At 46.1% G+C, this 20,270-nt stretch overlaps 1 protein-coding gene across 1 annotated transcript in view; it reads left to right on the top strand.

Moving 5' to 3' along the window:
- The window catches only part of UXS1 (UDP-glucuronate decarboxylase 1), a 94,791-nt gene that overhangs the window by 921 nt on the left and 73,600 nt on the right, over positions 1-20,270 (top strand). The window lies entirely within an intron of this gene.

Raw genomic sequence — 20,270 nt, 5'->3', positions numbered from 1 at the left:
CACTTCGCAGGCAGCTGGTGGGCCCTCTGCTTATTAGGGAAGTCAGAAACCGTCCTTTTTAAGATCTATTCGTTGGGCATATGTTTTAATTGCTGTTGTTAATACGTCACCAAGTACTGAAATTGGACTGGAAATAGCTCCCAGTGTGAGCTGCGTTTGAATGCTAGCCACCAAGACACACTGAAATGAAATCACCTGCTAACCTGTTGAGTTATCAAGATCTAATTCCCGAGGTTAGTGGGGAATCACTTGTCTGAAGTGACTTCAGTTGGCTCTAAGAAGGCAAGTATGAGTAGATACAGCCTGCCTGCTAGAGCCCAGCTGTTCAGGAGGTGGAGCTGGAAAACCCCAGCAGGACTCCGGGTTGCTAGGGCAGGTTTCAGGCCTCGGATGGGTGTTAGATGTGAATAGTTTTGCAAGGGAGGAAGAACTAGTCTGAAGTGTGTGTGGCAATCTTGAGTAAGAAAGCTGAGACCCAAGAGGAAAGACCATTTAAAGTTGAATAACTATTTATTATGGCAATAATACTACCTTCATTTGTTGAGTGCTTAACTGTGTATGTGAGTCTTGATTCTTAGTGCCATTGTCTGAATCATTCAGCAACCCTGGGAAATCGGTGCTATAATGATTCCTATTTTAGAGGTGAGGAAGTTAAGGCCAAGACAGATTAGGAAATTTACGGATGATCACACAGATAGCAAGAGAAGGAAGGCCAACATTTGAACCCAGAAAGGTCTAGGAGCAGGAGCTAGAACCCAGGTCTTCCGACAGCAGTTTCCATTTTATTTTGGGGGTATTCTAAAGTTGCCGCAAGGGTTTAGAATTAATAAACTAGGGGAGTTATGGAGTCATGGATTTTTTTTTTTTTTTTTGAGACGGAGTCTCGCTCTGTTGCCCAGGCTGGAGTGCAGTAGGGTGATCCTGGCTCACTGCAAGCTCCACCTCCCGGGTTCACACAGTTCTCCTGCCTCAGCCTCCCGAGTAGCTGGGACTACAGGCGCCTGCCACCACACTCGGCTAATGTTTTGTATTTTTAGTAGAGACGGGATTTCACCATGTTAGCCAGGATGGTCTCGATCTCCTGACCTCGTGATCTGCCCGCCTCGGCCTCCCAAAGTGGTGGGATTACAGGCGTGAGCCGCCGTGCCTGGCCGGAAAGTTTTTTTTAACCTGTTGTTCATCTAACCAGGAAATCTTACCAAGTCCTTACTGTTGTTGCTGAACTTGGCACCAGGAGACACCATGGGGTGCTAAAGCGCCTGGTCTGTGCTGTGATGGTACAGACCGTATACCACAGTCAGGCACATTGGTTCTCAGACTTAAGCATGCATCAGAATCACTAGGGGGTTTTTTAAAAACACAGACTGCTTGTCTCCCTCCTCAAGATTCTGATTCAGTTGGTCTGGGATGTGGCCTGAGAATCTGCATCACTAATAGGTTGTTCTGTATGCTGTTGCTGCGGCCTGACCCCACTTTGAGACCCACTGGCCGAGATGGTGAGGTGGGCATGAATTGGAAATGAAGGTTAAATTACAAACTGGTGTGAGGGAAAGGAATGAATGAGAACTGTGGCAGGAACTCCTGAGTGAAAGCAATCAGGTATGTTTGTTTTCTTGAGGAATCAAAAAGTGAGCTGAGAATGGAAGGCTTATGTAGGAGTTAACAGGGAGGTCACAGGAGAGAGCGAGTTCTAGGAGGAGCAGTGTGTGCAGAGGTCCTGCGGCAGCCAAGAGCAGGCAGTATTCTAGGAATGCAAAGAAGGATGGTATTGTTGGAGTGTGAAAACAAAATTACAGCCATGAGGCTGCCCAGGCAGACAGAGGCGAGAGCAGGCAGGCAGGCCTGGGGTGCAGCCCACGACATGGGTGATTTTAGCTATGAGGGGTTTAAAACAGGGTGGAGGCAGTGTTAATAAGGAGCAGGTATGCTAAGTCTGAGCCACTCTGCAGGGAAATATGTTACAGGGCTTGTGATTGATAACACCCAAGGACGCTGAAAATGTAGTCCCTCAACTGTAATGTCTGTGTTTTCTAATCTCTGCTTTACCTAATTAATAATCTTGTCCTCCCTGTTACAAGTAAACTCTCACCACTGTTTGAAAAAACTGTCCATACTTCCCAATTATATACACCCTCACTGTTAGCCAGTCTCCGTTGCAGAAATGCCCTCCCGGTTTCGGGAACAGAGCTCAAGTTCTGTTAGCCTTTCTCCTTCTGCTCCTTACATCTTTCCCAAAGCCTTTGCTACTTACTCTGGCCCTAAGTCTCCTCCTTGATACCACATAACTCTTCTTCATGTCTTGGGGTTGACCACCTGCTGACTTGCGTTGTACTTGAGTTCTTTCCCGTTCATATTTTGGCTTCTTCCTCAATGAAATCCCGATTCTGAGGACAGGGATTGTGTCTTATGCGTTTCAGCCCTTGTAGCATTTATAGCAGTGCTCATGGCTCATTGAAAGAACTCAGTTTCTACCCTTTGTACTGAATCAAAAATCAGGCCAACCTACTAGGTATCTCCTGGGCAGACTCAGCTTGAATAACCTTTAATGTATTATTTTTTTGACATGCATATAGTATAAAAAGTTAAGTAGCCTCTGCGGGGCCAAACAGTATCCCCTGCCACCATTTCCCTCTCCCCAGAAATAGGCACTTTACTCCTTTTTTTTTTTGATACAGAGTTTTGCTTTTGCTGCCCAGGCTGGGTTGCAATGGTGTGATTTCGGCTCACTGCAACCTTGGCCTCCCGGGTTCAAGTGATTCTCCGGCCTCAGCCTCCTGAGTATCTGGAATTACAGGCATGCGCCACCATGCCTGGTTAATTTTGTATTTTTAGTAGAGACGGTTTCTCCAGGTTGGTCAGGATGGTCTCAAACTCCTGACCTCAGGTGATCCGCTGGCCTTGGCCTCTCGCAGGCTTGAGCCACCGCACCCAGCCCCTAGGCACTTCATTTCTTTTAGCTGATTATTTTGGTATTTATCTTTGTGCCATTGAATCACCTGGCTTCCTGATTTTTCAGTTGTAGATATTACCTAGTGACTTTGTTCTTTGGGAGATGATTTTTTTCTTCTCTTTGCCCCCGTGCATGCTCTCTACCCTCCTGTATAGATGTGGTATAATCTCACGGAGATCAACATGCAGTGTTTACAAGCGTGACTATGTAAATGCTGTTCTAGTGAGTCATGTCGTACCTTTTTGTTTTCTCCAGTGAATAATTGGCCGGTGTTCTAATTTGCTTGCTTTCTATGTAGTATGACAGATCCCACTGCAAACTCTTTGCCAGTTGTCGCGTCTTCCCCCACGATGTTCACGGGCATCAGGATGCCCCTCTGTCAGCACCCCTTCCTGAAGAAGGGCCCCGGAGCCTTCTACTGAAACTTGTGTGTGCATCTGGGGATCAGCTGCCAGCCTCACCACCTGCACCCACATCAGCCTGGACCTGCCCGCCGCAGGGCTTCTGTCTCCTGACTTCCTCTTCCTGACTCCCCTTTGTTTCACTCCCTGGTTTGGATGTGATGGGAGGTGAATTTTGAGACTGTACCCATTAGTATGTTTTCTGCCTTCATGTCTGATAGATTGATAATATAGAATTATACAAAAAAATTTCTTTTCGAATTTTTGAAGCATCAATCCAATCCTTTTTGGCCTCCAGTATTGTTGAAGAGTTTCAAGCCAGTCCTTCTCTTTCTGAAGATTGTAGCGTCTTCCTTTCATCCCTGGTCATCAGTGTTCACCACACATGTCCAGCCCCCTGCCCCCCAGGCTCTTGGTAGGATTGCCCTCCCTTCCTTACTCCCTGAGCTTGATGGCCTCACATGGTTGCTGTGCCAGTGGCCTGGCCGGGAGCTGAGCGGAAGTGCTACTTCCACTTCTGGGCCTGCACTTAGCTGCGAGTGTAAGTTGCTGCCAGAGTTTTCCCTCCCTTTAGTTTGGTTCTGAACTCAGCTTGACAGTGATGATACTCAGCTTGCAGAACCCCCTCCTACCCATGCTGTGACCCTGTTCGATTGAAATAAACTTGAAGAATAAATCTTTGTTGTTTCAGGCCTCTGAGGGCTTTCGGGCTGCTCATTGCTGCAGCTTAACAATGCCTGCCCTGACTGATACATCCGTGGTGTTCTGAGATACACAGTGCCTTGGTATATTTTATCCAGCATGTTGGGCATTTTTGTGCCCTGGCAATCCGGAAACACTTATTCTTTAGTTCTGGGAATTTTCTTGAATTATTCTGTGGTGATTTTCTCCCCTCCCATTTTCTGTTTTCTCTCTTTCTGGAACTACTACTATTCTGATAAATGATTGCCAGACCAATCCTCTTATTTTCTATTTTCTACCATTTTAAGGTTGTTGCATTTTTGGGAAGCCTCCTTATTTTCGTATTTGGACTCTTCTAGTGATTTTTTTACATTTTATTTTTGCCATACTTTTTTCACGTATAAGAGTTCTTTTTTGTTCTGTCAACTTTTTTTAAAAAACTAAAACATGGTCTTCAGTTCACGGTATATTCTCTTGATTTTTAAAAATTTTGTTTTCTTTTCTCGTTGCTGAAGGATCTCTTTCCTCTAGGCTGCCTTCCCGTTTCTGTGTGAGGCTCTCCTCGGATGGCCTGCCCATGTTTAATAGTGGGGGACTCGGCGGGGATGGGCAGTGCCTGCTGTGAGCTGAACCTTTCCTTGTTGGGGCCTTCTGATCTCAGTGCTGTGGGTCGGTCCTCCCGAGCTGTTGTCACAAGACTCTCCCTGGTCCCTGCAGGAAGGGGAGGCTTGGCTGCCTGCCTCCTGGAGCCCAGTGAGCGAGGGCTGCAGCCTAATCAGTAACCTGATTGTCCCTGGGGGATCTGGCCTCTCCTGTCAGAGACCCTGATTCCACCCTCTTCAGAGATGGAGCCACCTGTCTTCTCCCAGGGCGGGACAGGAGCTGGAAGTTGTCCTGCTTCTTAGATATCTTTGAAAATCAGACTTCCTGTCTCTGCTGCCTCCACACCCATTGCAGATGCGCCAGGCCTGGCCAGTTCTTGACCCTGTCTAGGTATAAATGGGCCGTTCCACTGTCCACCCGTGTCCGTGTTCTCTCCATGTCCCCACATTCACCCATCTTCTTTTTCCCATCCAGCAGAATTTTGGTGCCTGTTCTCCCCTCCCCGTCTCCCTGTCCACGTGGATTGATTCCTCAAACAACAAGAACAAAAAAGAAATCAGGGAGGAGGGATATGGAGAGAGGGGCCGGCAGGAAAATAGATTGCCTATATTCAAGAAAAGAAAATAAAGACAAAAGACATTTTCTGATATTTTAGTGGGGTTTAGGAGCCATTCTCTTTTCACCTTTAGCCTTTGAAAATGAGTTGAGGCCGGGCGCGGTGGCTCATGCCTGTAATCCCAGCATTTTGGGAGGCCAAGGCAGGTGGATCACCTGAGGTCAGGAGTTTGAGACCAGCCTGGCCAACATGGTGAAACCTGTCTCTACTAAAAATACAAAAAATTAGCTGGGCGTGGTGGCGGCCGCCTTAATCCCAGCTACTCAGGAGGCTGAGGCAGGAAAATCTGGTGAACCTGGAGGCGGAAGTTGCAGTGGGCCAAGATGGTGTCGTTGCACTCCAGCCTGGGCAACAAAAGCAAAACTCCATCTCAAAAGAAAAAGAAAAAAAGGAAATTAGAGTTGTGACATCTACGTTTATGTAATTTTTGGTGTATCATGGATTTTGTTGTAGTGACGTTTTAGTTGTGGTACCTTTCTTTCCTGCCGGTGTTGCTTAACAAGAAAAGAGATAAAACCTGAAAACCATATGAAAGAGTGTTTTATGTGTCTTAGTTTCGTGTTTATGGTAACAGGCTTCAAACTTCTCTGAGGTTGGGACTTTGGTTACAGTACAGTTTTGCCCTTAATATAATCAGCTCCTGCATGATTGGCAATTGCCCTCATAATTCACTCGGGACACAATTGCTGGCCTCTGCCTTGGAGGATGTGCAGCAAGTTAGATATCACTGTGATGCCAGAGGACCCTGGGGGAGAGCAGATGGCTAAAATCCAACAACCTAGTACCAGTGGCATTCCCAGGCTGACCTGAGCAGGAGATCAGCTTGGGCTTGTCAAATGCAGGCTCCTAGGATCCTCCTAGGCCTGTAGGAGCCTGGGGGTTGGAGGCACAACCTGGAAATTGTGAATTTTCAACATTTTCAAAATTTCCATGCAGATTTTCTATCTTTTCTACTAAAGGAATATTTTAGTGAACACCCAAATACTCTCTGCCCAGATTTACCAGATGCCTACATTTTTTCCACATTTGTCTTTCTCTTACTCTTTTGTATATATTTTATGTATACTTTTTTTGTTGAAATATTTGAAAGGTGCAGACATAACAGTACTTCACCTTCAAGTACCTTCATATATCTCATAAGAATAAAGGTATTCATCTATATAATCTCATTACCATTATCACACCTTAAAAATTAACAAAATAATATCATCTAAGATATAGTCTATATTTAAATTTCTTCCCATTGTACCATAAATGACTGTGATAGCCTTTCTGAGAATTTTTTTTTTTTTTGCTTCTGTTTTTTTGAGGCAGGGTTTCAATCTGTTGCCCAGGCTGGAATGCAGCGGCACAATCTTAGCTCACTGCAGCCTCGAAATCCTGGGCTCAAGTGATCCTTCTGCCTCAGGCTCCTGAGTAGCTGGGACTGCAGGTGTGTGCCACCACACCCAGCTAATTAAAAAAATTTTTTTTGTTTGGTTTAAAATCTAGGACCCAGTCAAGATTTACATGTTGCATTTGGTTTTATGTCTCCAAATTTAACCATAATAGCCTGATATTTTTGTTTTTTTGTTTGTTTCTCATGACATTTACTTATATATATGTATGTGTGTGCATGTACATATTTATGTATATACGTGTGTGTGTGTGTGTGTCTGTGTGTATGTGTATAAGCCCAGAGCCGTTTTCCTATAAATGTCCCACATTCTGGATTTATCTGATTGTTTCCTTATGATTAAGTTCAGTTAAACATTTTTATAACAATGCTTGCTAATTGGTGGTGTTGGGAACATGTAGTGTCTGGGCTAGTCCCACTTGACAGTGTTCAGTGTGACCCCTGGAGGGAATGGCCTCTACGCTGCTTCATTTTGAAGGTACATTTTTGCAGTTTGCAATCTGTGGAGTGATTCTTGCAGCCTGTGCGAATATCTTGTTCTCCAGCCAGTGCATTTCACGTCCATTGACGATCCTCGCCTGGACCAGTTTTTATGTTGGGGATTGCAATTAGTGGTTTTCTAGTTGTGTAAATCTTTTAATGTTTGTTAACTGGTGTTGTTTTGAAAATAACTTTCCCTGCCTCTTTATTCTCTCACTGTATTAGTTTCCCATGGCTGCTGTAACAAATACCCCAAATTAGGTGCCTTTGAAACAAGAGGTATTTATTATTTCTCAGTCTGGCAGCCAGAAGTCTGAAATCAAGGTGTTGGCAGGGCTGAGCTCCCTCGAAAGGGATGCCCATAAGACCCAGGGCATTGAGTTGGCATTTCACAGAGGGATACAATTTGGGCAGTGGAGTTGAAGGTGAAAGTGATGGAATGAGCAGAGGCTGGAGTGGCACAGTGCCAGGAGCAGGAGTCTTTGTGGCCCATAAAGGCAGAATGTGTAAGTCTGACTAATTACATCCACAAAGACCTTTTTTCCAAGTGAGATAACAATCACAAATTCTAGGAATTGGGATGCAGACGTAGTTTAGGGGGCACCGTTAAACTCATAGTGATCATCTTTAATCACTGTGGATCGGTAGCTTCTTTTAGTCTTTGAGCACTTCCTTGATGTCTAGATGTTTCAGGCTCATCTTGTTCTTTTTCTGCCCCAAACCTGGAATCAGCCGTCTCTCCAAGGAGCCAGAATTGAGTGGAATCATTGGCCACTTGCTTGGTGTCTAGAGAGTGGGCGAATTGGTTGGTAGTATGGGAAAAGCACACATGTGGTATCAGAAGTGTTCTGTAGGTAGAAACAGGGTTTAGGACTTGGGTGTCTTTATTTTCAACAATTTTCCCTTTTTCCACCATAGTTGCTAAGAAAACGGACAAGATAATGTGGTCAAGGTAAAGTGCTGAGTACCATGAGAGAAATGAGACCTGGGACTTGGAGAGAACGGGATGCCCATAAGACCCGGGGCATTGAGTTGGCATTTCGCAGAGGGATACAATTTGGGCAGTGGAGTTGAAGGTGAAAGTGATGGAATGAGCAGAGGCTGGAGTGGCACAGTGCCAGGAGCAGGAGTCTTTGTGACCCATAAAGGCAGAAGGTGGAAGACTGAGCTGACATAAACTTGATCTAATGAGATGAGTAAGCCTTCCATAAGAATTTGTGCAGCATGAGAGAGATTTTGATGAACATGCCTGAAGTGTTCAGACATTAGGGCAGGGCAAAGTATAATCAGTTTTGCATTTTGGGGTTGGCCAGTGTGGCCTGAAATGTGCTTTGTGGTGTGCCTCTCTCCTGTGCTGCCTACCTTTTGTAGATCTGTGACTGGATTCTAGTCCTGGTATATGATATGTTTGGTACTTCTGTACAGGCCAGTGCTGTGACCTGAATGTTTGTATCTCCTGGAATTCATATGTTGGAACCTAATACCTGAAGTGATGGCATGAAGAAGTAGGGTATCTGGGAGGTGATTAGGTCAGGGGGCAGAGCCCTCATGCAGGGGACTAGTGTCTTTGTAAAAGAGGCCCAAAGGAGTTCATTCTTCCCTTCCACCATGTGAGGATACAGCAAGAAGGCACCGTCTGTGAATCAGGAAGTGAGCCGTCACTGCCAGTGCCTTGATCTTGGACTTCCCAGCCTTCAGAACTGTGAGAAGCAAATTCCTGTTTATTAGCCACCCACTGTGTAGTTTATTTGTGATAGTAGCCTGAACACGGACTAGCTGAGAAGTCAAGAACATGTCTAATGTGAGGTTGGAGAGCTTTCACAAATAGATGTTGAACAGGTGAGGCCAGTTACCAGATTCTTCATGTGTACTGAACCCACATTAATGTCTACTGCAAATTTCTTTTCTTGCTTTTTGTCTTACAAATATGACAGGTCCTAGGAATCACCTGAAGGGCAAATGTGGGGAGGAGTAATTCAGGGTCAGCCCTTTTCTTTTTCTTTTTATACATTTATTTTTTTCTGAGGTGGAGTCTTGCTTTGTTGCCCAGGTTGGAGTGCAGTGGTATGATTTTGGCTCACTGCAACCTCTCCTCCTGGGTTCCAGCGTTTCTCCTGCCTCAGCCCCCGGAGTAGCTGGGATTACAAGTGTGGTCCACCACGGCCAGCTAATTTGTGTATTTCTAGTAGAGATGAGGTTTCACCATGTTGGCCAGGCTGGTCTTGAACTCTCGACCTCAGGTGATCCACCCACCTCGGCCTCCCAAAGTGCTGGGATTACAGGCATGAGCCGCTGTGCCTGGCAGGATCATCCCTTTTCTGAATAAAGTTGTCTCACCCTGATTCAGCTCACCCTGTCACGTGGTGCAAGCTTTCTAACCTTCTGTTTCAATTTTTTTTTTTTTTTTTTGCACTTGTAAAATGAAAATACTCTGGTCTCTTTTGCCTTGCAGGTGAAAATAATTTGTTTTAAATACTGTGAGGAATTGAGGGAATTTCTCTAAAGAGATGGTAGCTTCAGCTGATGAGCCTCAAGGGAGAAAAGGTGTTGTAAAGTAACCTGCAACATACAGGGACTCTTTCCAGGCAGGAAGGGCAGTGACCGCCAGCAAGTGGGAACTTCTCCACTGAGGGCGGCCGAGGGTTTCCTCATCGCCCTGCTTTTAGAAGGGCCAAGAGTGAATTTGGAGTTAATCCATCAGTTTCTTTTTGGTTAAGCTTTTTAGAGTTGCTGTAACCAAAATAAGTAAGTGAAATAAAGCAACAGCAGAAAACATTTGAACTTCAAAGCAGCCTTTTTAGAGGGAGTCTGGATGTGCTAGAAAAGGAAAACAATTTTGTTAGGGTGGTGAGATCTTGGAATGTTATTCTTAGTATCTTTGAATTTTTTATAGTATTTTTAGAAATTGAAAGCAAAGCATGCTGGTTCTAAGTTAGAATTTGGTTGACGTATATACTGGGGTGACCTTGCTATTTTTTTTTTTTTTTTTGAAAAAAGACGTGAGCAGGCAGCTGGGTTTTATCAGCAACAGAACATTGGTGGTGTAGGATGGCTTGGTTGTAACCAAGGGAAAGAACCAAGTTGTTCTGACACTCATCAAGGGGCCTCGTGATGGCTCTGGTGGAAATGGCCATTAGCTGTGAATAACGGGTCCTCATAAACAGGGCTTCTCAGCAAAACTCATATACTGCCAAATCAGGATCTTTTTCTTTTTTTCCTTTAGGTTTCTTTTGCTGTTCTGTGCAATTTAATTCTGATTCCCTGCTTCCTTACCCCAATGCATCCTAGTTATTTAAAAAACAGAATTTCTATGCTAGGTTCCTAATACAATGAGAGGACCCCACTACCCCAATGGAGACACTCTCTGCCCTCCTTAGGCTTCACCTTACCTGCATTCCCACCCCACCGCCACCCACCAGTGCAGATGCTGAAATGCAGCCCTCACTTTGGGCAGGAGAAGCGGCACCCAACTATCCTGCAGTGAGGCGTGAAGAAGGGAGATGTCTCTCCATTTCATAGGGGGGAAACTGAGGCACAGAGAATGAGCCCAGAGCACTGACAACCCTCTGGGTTGGGGCGTAGCTGCGGTAGCTGAGGGTCATGCCCGTGGGTGCTGTGGTTTCCTCCTAGATTCCCTCCCTCACCTTTCTCTCTCTGCCCCTTTTGAACACAAAATGAAAAGGCTCACTTAAAACCATTATTAAAATTTTTAAAATTCCCATTTGAAAATGACAAAATACAGGAGAAATAAGAAAACAAGGTGCTCAATGTGGAAAAGCTAGAGAATGAAGTGCAAAGAAGAGAAAAATCCCAAACCTCATAATTTCTGCATATTAAGTTGCCTTCCCATCCAGAAATAGCGCCTAGCTTTTCTTTGCCAAGCTTGTTCAAGCGGCGGCCCGCGGGCTGCATGTGGCCCAGGACAAATTCATAAACATTCTTAAAACATTATGAGTTTTTTTTTTTTTTTTTTTTTTTGCTTTTTTTGCTCATCAGCTATTATTATTGTTACGTGGGGCCCAAGACAATTATTTTTCCAGTGTGGCCTGAGGAATCCAAAAGATTGGACATCCCTGCTTTAGACAGACCTTTCTTTTGGCCCTCAGGAAAGTTTTGTAATTTCTTTCTTTTGTGAAGTGTATTTCCATCAAGTTTCTCTTTAGCATTCATTCTACATCAAGATCAAGTATCAAATATATTACTAACAAAACTTTTTAACAGTAAGCAATAAAGAGCCCTGAAGTCATAATCCATCTTTAAAAAAATTTATCCTTTGCCTTTTGTATGAATGCTTAAGTTGTCTACATTTTTCCCATCTTGTTCTTAACGTTTAGAAAGTGCCCTACTTTCTGAAAGAAATAATACAGCTTTACATGTTATGTCGGATCCTAGCACTAGCAGTCCTGGGTTTCTTAGATCATAGTAGTTCCGCCTAAAAGTGGTGGTGAGAAGTCTGAATTTACTTTTACTTTTTCTTTCTAACTAGTATGATTGTTTTTTTTGTTGTTGTTGTTGTTGTTTTTTTTGGAGACGGAGTCTTACTCTGTAGCCCGAGCTGGAGTGCAGTGGCACCGTATCGGCTCACTGCAACCTGCCCTCCTGGGCTCAAGTGTTTCTGGTGCGTCAGTCTCCCGAGTAGCTGGGACTACAGGCGCACGCCACCATGCCCGGCTAGTTTTTTGTATTTGAGTGGAGACAGGGTTTCACCATGTTGCCCAGGGTGGTCTCGAACTCCTCTGCTCAGGCGATGCTCCCGCCTGGACCTCCTAAAGTGCTGGAACTACAGGTTGTGCTACCATGCCCCACTTGCCCCAGCTTTCTTTGCCTTAGGCGTTCTAAAAATAGTTTTATCCACAGTTATTCTCAAACCTAATCTGTGGTGCTGGCTGGAGCCTGCTGAGAAGGGAGCATGTGCTGGGAGCTGGGGCCAGTCAGCAGTTTTCAGAGAGGCGTTGGCATTCAATGGTGAGGTTCCAGAGCCCTGCCCAGAGCCAGGGATGTGATTGGCGGGAGGAAGAAGAGTACAGGGCTGCTGCGGGATGTGCCTGTAAGGATGAGGGCCCTGATGCTTAGCCTCATTGGTGACGGGCATGGGAGGGGCGAAACTCCAGTGACCTCTCTGCAGCACCCTGTGGGATGCCCCCATGAGCTAGGAGGGTTTCCCTCCCCTTGGTTTTCCTCTTTTTCTTTAATGAATCTGTTCATTCCATCAGAAAACTAAGGAGATTCATTCATTTGGTAACCTTAGGGTAAGTATATTTCATTTTCCATTGTTATTGTTTGAGGTAAAATATTGTCACAGTTCTGTAGGTGGAGCCTACATCTCTTTAAGTAGAAAAAGTCCAAAGAAATAGCATGGCAACATTTTCTACCATGCCACACCAGGCGTCATTGATATTTGCGAAGTTGGGAGGAGAGAAAGAAGGAGAACCCACTTCTTATCATTTGATATTTGTCTGTAGTAATTTGCAGGATCAAAGTCCATTTTTGCTTTCTGGAGATCAGAAGTGGTCTGGAAATTTTCTTTCTATTTCTGCCTCCCTATTCTGCTCCCCAAATTTGATGCTATCCTCTGGCATTTCGGATGAAGAGGTGTTTTGTGCTTGTTAAATGGTGACACTGGACTAGAACCTTGAGTGAAATGTGTGAGTGCCACATGTTTCCAAGTTGATTGGTGTCCTCCTTCCAGTGACAGAAGGTACTTGATTTTCTCAGGTGGAGATGTGCAGATAGTGTATCTTATTTCCAGTTCCAAGAATTAGTCACATAGTTGTTACTGAAGTATCTATTGCAGAGCTTTCTCTCTGTAGTATTTTTGCAGCCAAAATCTAAGGTGAGGTGGAGAACCTGGGAAGGTACTTGGTGGTTAAGGGTGGTTTCTAATTTGGATAGTGAGATGCAAGGGTCATTGATATTTTACATATATTTCTGGGGCTTAGTTTTAATTCATAATTTTAACCATCAGTCTGGAAGTATATGGAATGCATTGCTCCCTTCCAGCTAATCCTGTTCACCTTCCCGTGGGTTAGAATGTCTTAAGTGCTTTTAAAATGTAAATGGTTTTATGCTCTTGATTTTTCTGTGCTTTGCTTTTTTACTTTATATGTGGAGGAAATCTTTCTTTTCTGAGACGGAGTCTCGCTCTGTTGCCTAGGCTGGAGTGCAGTGGTGTGATCTCGGTTCACTGCAACCTCTGCCTCCTGGGTTCAAGTGATTCTCCTGCCTCAGCCTCCGGAGTAGCTGGGATTATAGGTGCACGCCATCATGCTTGGCTAATTTTGGTATTCTTTTAGTAGAGATGGGGTTTACCATGTTGGCCAAGCTGGTCTGGAACTCCTGACCTTGTGATCTGCCCGCCTCAGCCTCCCAAAGTGCTGGGATTACAGGCATGAGCCACCGCGCCCAGCGATGGAGGAAATCTTTCAATGTAGAGATCTACCTCATGAATCCATGGTTGCACAGAACTCATTGGTAGATTTATGTCATAGTGCCTGTGCCTGATGCATGACGAAGCCACAGAGGGAGACTGGGCACCCTTGGGATGAGGAGAGAGCCAGACACCAGTGACCATGCAGGGCTTTGCTGCACAGAGTAAAGGTAACATGAAGCCCTGCTCCCAAGCTGTGCCCAGTCCAGCCCACAGGGACCTGGTCCTGAGCGAGCTTTATCAGCACAGCCCTGCCATCCGTTAGAAAAAAGGCCCATTAATGATCAGACACTGATTATTTCTTAGGAAGTACGAGTGTGATAAAAGAAGCTGGAAGGCATTCTGTGGTTCAGGAAGGCTGGGGGGCACTGGGTGTGCTCAGAACTACACTGCCCAGCTTGCCACAGGTGATGGAGGAGTGGACATAGGGCAGGGGCAAGGGGGCTGGGTGTGGGGGCCAGTGCCAGGCATCCACTAGGGGGTATTCCACTCCACGTGGAATATTGTAAAAGAGATTGTGGAGCTGCTATATATATATATACACACACACACACAGACACATAGGCACACATGTACATATACACACATACATATATACACACATATATACATACACATACACCCACTTGTATATATTTATACTCACACACACTTGTATATGTATACATACACATATTTGTATATATACACACACGTATGTATACACACACACATACTTGTATAGACACATATACTTTTTGCCTCGTCCTTGTACATTGTTTATTTCTGTTATAATTAACTTAATATAGATAGTGGTACATATACGTATATGTGGGGTGCATGCTCAAGACTGATAATTGGAAGCAGGTGACCAGATTGTTCTGGAGAACTCAGAAATCTTGAACAGGAAAAGGACAAAGACTTTTTGGACAAACCGTGTAAAGAAGGGAGAAGTGCCACCTGGGGATGGCATAGACAGAAGGGCCCGGAAGGAGGCAGCCTGGTGATGCAGTGGCCAGGGCCCCCATGTGGCGGGCACAGAGATGGGGGACACGTGGAAGAACACATTGTCAGCATCTGCCAACCACGATGGAAGAGCAGTGAAGAGGGAGAAGGGGCATCTAGAATTGAGTAGCGCCTGAGACGGAGGAGGTGCGTGCAGAGGAGTTCTTCTGACATTTGACTCTGTTGTTTGTCTTACTAAAATGTGGAATGTCTTAAGACGAACTGAGCAAGTGAGAACACAGGTGAGTGACCAGAGCAGAGGGTCTCAGATTTGGGCCGTATCAGCATCACCTGGAGCCTTGCTAAGGCCAGATGGCCGGGCCACACCCCAGAGTGTCTGCTTTGACAGCTGTCCTACCCCAGGCTGCAATAACAAAATGCCACAGACTGGGTGGCTTATAAACAACAGAAATTTATTTCCCACGGTTCTGGAGGCTGGGAAGTCCAAGATGAAAGCCCCAGCAGATTCAGTATCTGGTGAGGGCCCACTCCCTGGTTCATAGATGGCGCCTTCTCACAGTGTCCTCACATGGCATAGGGGTGAGGGCACTCTCCGGGGTCCCTCTTAAGAGGGCACTGACCCCACTCATGAGAGCTCTGCTTTCCCAACTCAGTCACCACCCACAATCCTCACCTCGGAATGCCAATATATTGGGGGTTAGAATTTCAACATGTGAATTTGAAGGAGACACAAATATTCAGATAGGAGCCCTGCCTGGGACCTGAGAATCCATATCTCCAGCAAGTTCTCAGATGAGGCTGCTGGTGCAGTTCAGGAACACACCTTGCATAGCTCTGGTCTGAACAGGCGTTTGTGCTGTTCTCCCTTAGAGGATTCCCTGTGGAAGTGAGTTTCTTTTATCCAGGTATTTTATTCTAAAATAAACAAATATATACATGTATAGCTTTAAAAATGCATGTAGCTAGACCAGGCTTGGTGGCTTACGTCTATAATCCCATCACTTTGGGAGGCCAAAGCAGGTGGATCACCTGAGGTCTGGAGTTCAAGACCAGCCTGACCAACATGGTGAAATCCGTCTCTACTAAAAATACAAAAATTAGCCAGGTGTGGTAGTGCGCACCTGTAATCCCAGCTACTCAGGAGGCTGAGACAGGAGAATCGCTTAAACCCGGGCAGTGGAGGTTACAGTGAGCCGGATCGTGCCACTTCGTTCCAGCCTGGGTGACAGAGTGAGACTCCATCTCAAAAAAAAAAAAAAAAAAAGGATTTAGCTTTAAAAAGCAAAAACATTGACTCTGCTGTATGTGTTATCCTCTAAGTTGTCCTTTTTACTTAACGTTGACATTTTATGTGCAAAGACTTTCAAAAGGTGCAGATATCATCTGCAAAACCCATACTTTTAACCACCTTTTTAAAAAAGTGATATCTTGGGGCAGATTTTTTCCCCTGGGCATATTGGTAGGGTTTTATTAGGTAAGCCTATTGGAAGGTGTGCGTCACAAACAAGGGTTTTATAGCCGGATTTCAGAGCCTACCATCTGGGGTTGCAGAGGGCTGCTCTTTTGCCTGCTTCTGGAGGCAGCTAATTGGAGTTCTGGCTTCCTGGAGGGCTGAGAGCAGGGCGAGGACCACAGGGAGGACTGATAAGCAAGTGCCCTCTGCTTTAGGCTTGGAGCATGCCAGTTGCTAGAGCCTGCTCAGGTACCCCACATTGCCTTTTTATTTGGGCCACTTTTCATCCTGTGTAACCACTTAGGATGAGCGCAGGCCTGGAAGGCTGAGGGCGGTGGCGGCAAAGGCTACTCTAGTCTGGACATGCTTCAGGAAGTTTAGGGTGAAGGCTCCTTCAGGTTCAGGAGTAGGCATGGTTTCCCGTTTGGCAGCTGCGGCTCTTTGGTCTGTCATGATGCCTGACCTTTGAGCACCTCATTCTTTTGGTAGGAACTAGCAACTGCGAAGCCCCTTCACCCCAGGGACACATCCCCCTTTCTTACTCGAAGAGTTAAACACAGAGCAGTATCTTCTCATTTGAACCTTCTGGTCAGCTTAAGCCAAACTTTGAATGCTTTTCTTCATAGAAGAATGATGCATATTCTTACCTGCTTTAAGGAAACATTTCAGTTGTGCCACCTCAGGGTTTATCCAAGGCAAGTCAAAGGTTTGTCCTTTTCCAGAGAGCTGGGATGATTGGGGTTCTTCGGAGGTGAGTGAGGATGCATCTTTCCTATGTGCACTTGTTTTGTTCAGATGGGAGGTGGGAGGACTGCAGTCAGGTGGGGAGCAGCCTGGGTTGGGGGGATCGGGATCAGAATTTTCCAAAGATTCAGACTTGGCCCTTGACTTCTACCCAGGTGGACCAGTCTCTATGCAAAGCTGCGCTTTTGACTGGAGGAGGGGGCAGATACGCTTGGTAGGGTATGCTGTGGGTGAGGAGGGGTTTAGCCCTATATTTGGCTTGATTTGAGGGCTGTGATCTGGGCATATGAGCATCAATAGATTAAAGGTGGTGACAGGTCCGGCTCTGTTTTGGTTGTGGTTATGTTTCATTGCTTAACCAACCACTTTAAAACATAGTGGCAGAAAACAGTTAACATTGTATTTATACCCATGGGTTTGGTGGGTCAGAAATTTGAGATGGATATGGCTCTTCCTCGTTTCGTGATGCCTGGGACTACACCCAGGTTAGAACATCCATTTGCAGGCGACTTCTTCACTGGCAGGTCTGGACCTTGAGGACAGACTCAGGCTTGACTGTTAGGGTGCCCACAGGCAACCTGTCCGGCCTCGGGTGGTCAGACTTCATGCATGGTGGTTCAGGGCTCTGAGACCGAGTGTCTCAGCAAATGTGGCGGAAGCACTGGCCACTGTGACCATCTAAAGACATCATATAGTGTATCTTCTGCTCTTCCCTGTGGTCCAAGCAGCCCAAGACCCCCAGACTTAAAAGAAGGAATAGAGACACTCCTCCTGTCCCCCCATGCAAGGTGTGCCAGATAATTTTTGGACAGGTTTTAAAAGTGTCACTTTGGAGTCTCCCTTTGGGTATAAAGATTCCATGTCGCTTTGCTGCAAGCACTTGGCAGACAAACTGTTTTACAACTCAGATGAAGCTTTTTGGTACAGCTCACATGTTCAGAAAAACTTGAGAGGAACAGCAAACAGTCCAGCATCGGAATGCATGCAGCAGCAGCATTCTGGAACTTTCTCTGCCAATAATACTTTCAGTGTGCTCAAGGTGCCCTCTGTTTGTACAAGATTTCCATTTTGAACGCCTCTCTAAATTAAAGTGTTCCTGCGCTGAGCACTGGAAGGTTGGAAATCGCTATTTGTTCTCCTGAAATGGGGGGCATCTTTCACATTCCAGGAGGCTTCACTGTCCCGCTGAGGATTTCATGGAGGTTGATGTCACTCAGTTTTTGTTTGAGCATGTGCCACGTGGCATCGAGGATGGGGGGATTAGCTTAGGGGATGTGTCTGGAAATGAACAAGGCACCTTTATTCCGTGCAGATGGGAAGGAATCTGGAGCCCTTGACAGGTCATGCAGGCCTTGGACCGAGGCCTCACTTTTGGAAGGGTGGCCCGGGGTGGGTGGGTGCTAGCTGTGTGGCCTCGAGCAAGTCACAGGCTACCTCTTGGGGCCTGTCTTCCGCTGTGGGATGGTGGCGATACCATGACTTTGTGATTAGAACCAACATAAAAGGCCCACATGGAGTAGGTGCTCAGTAAGCAGTAGTGATGCCAGCATTGCCACTCTTACTGGGCACGTGCCTTGGTTCTGTTACAAGGCCCTCCCCAGGGCTGTGGCCTCTCACCATGTGCACCCCACACAGGCCCTGGGTTGCACCTCTGGCTGGTGTGGGCCTTCAAGCCCCGGGCCTCAGGTTCTGTTTGCCTATGAGACATCTTCATGTGGGTTGCTACAGGATGCTCTGAGCTAAGCATGTGCTTATCTCAGACCATCCTCCCCTGCCCCAGCTGTCTGCCTCAGGTGCTCTTATCTTGTGACATTACTGTCCTCACCCTCAGGACCTGTGGGCTCTGCCCTCTGCATTATTTACTTACTCTGTGTTCAACCCTTCCCTCACCCATTTGTCTCTCACACCTCTGCTTCCAGATTTGCTCAGGCTATAGCACCTCACTGTCTCTCATGCTCCGAACAGCTGTTCATTGCCTGCTGTCCGGAGCCCAGCTTTCTTGGAATAATATAAAAGGAAACACAACGGTGCCCATATTTGGTTCATAAACAGAGTCTCCTGGGGCTTGTTAGGAAAACAACTGTCCTGCCTCTCTTGACCTTGTTGCTGCATCTTCCCTTCCCCAGAGGCCTCTGCTGGCATTGCTGTCCCGGCCCCTCCCTCTTCCTCCACAAGTATCTCCTTCTCGGTCCGGGAATCTTCCCATTTATGAGTATGTGGCCCACAGGCATCTTCACGCTACTCCCCAGGGCTTGGGTGACTGCAGCCTTTACTTCTCCACCGTGCGTTATATATTTGTGGCTGCTGGTCATTTTCCTTCAAGGACAAGAACTCCCTGGACTGGAATCACCCTAGTCCTTCTGGTATCCCTTAGAGCAAAGGTCAGCAAACTGTGGCCCGTGGGCCATATCCAGCCCACTGCTAGTTTTTGTAAGACCCAAGAGCTGGAAAGTTTCCACAGGTTTCAAATGGTTGAAAAAAGTCAAAAAGAATACTAGTTCACAGCGCCTGAAAATTACATCAAATGCAAACTTCTGTGTCCTTCAGTACAGTTGTGTGGGAGCACAGCCATGCTTTTACAAATTATCCTTGGCTGTGCTCACGCTCCAGTGGTAGAGTTGAGTAGCTGGGCTGGAGATGTCCCACAAAACTGCAATATTTGCTATTCTGGCTCTTTTAATAGCGTTTTGTGGGTTTTTAATTTTTTTTTTTTTTTTTTTTTTTTGAGACAGGGTCTCACTTTGTTGCCTAGGCTGGGGTGCAGTGGTGTGATTATGGCTCACTGCAGCCTCAGTTTCCTGGGCAGTTCTCCCACCTCAGCTTCCTGAGTCACTGGGACCACAGGTGTGTGCCACCATGCCCAACTAATTTCTGTATTTTTTTTTGGAGAGACAGGATTTCACCATGTTGCTCATACTGACCTCAAACTCCTGGGCTAAAGCAGTCCACACTCCCAAAGTGCTGGGATTACAGGCATCAGCCACCACACCCAGCCTACAGTTTTCTGACTGCTGCCCTAGAGTAGCAATTCCCAGTCATTTGGGGGAGCTTTTTAGTCATTCTTTCAGCAAATATTGAGTGAGTACATATTATGTTCATCTGTCTCAGTACCCTGGATAACAACACTGAACAAACCAAAATTGGTGCTCCTGTGGAGCTTACGTTTTTTTGTTGGGCACAAACAGGCAATAAACATAGACATAGATAAATAGGTGTATTGGCTGGTGATAAATGCTGTGAAGAAAAAGAAAGGCTAAGTGGGCTGTTGGTGGGGGTGCTCTTACAGATAGATTGGTCAGAAGACCTCTTTGATAAGGTAACTTTTGAGCTGAGCCCTTGGGTGAACTGAGAGAGGAAGGGAGGAAGGGGGAAAGGTGAAGAGGCAGTTGGGAGAAGTGTAAGTGCAAAGGCCCTGAGGCAGGCAGGTGGGGCAAGTCTGAGGAATGATGAGGTGGATGGCCTGAGCCTGGACTCTGAACATTCAGAGCGGTGGGCAATAGGTGGTGGCAGCAGGTCCCCAGATCCCTTAGGGTAGAGGTCCTCTTCCCTCGCCAGGGGTCACAGTCACCTGGGG

Source organism: Macaca thibetana, chromosome 13, assembly GCF_024542745.1.
Source record: "Macaca thibetana thibetana isolate TM-01 chromosome 13, ASM2454274v1, whole genome shotgun sequence".
NCBI lineage: Eukaryota > Metazoa > Chordata > Mammalia > Primates > Cercopithecidae > Macaca > Macaca thibetana.
This window is presented reverse-complemented; position numbering and strand designations above follow the sequence as displayed.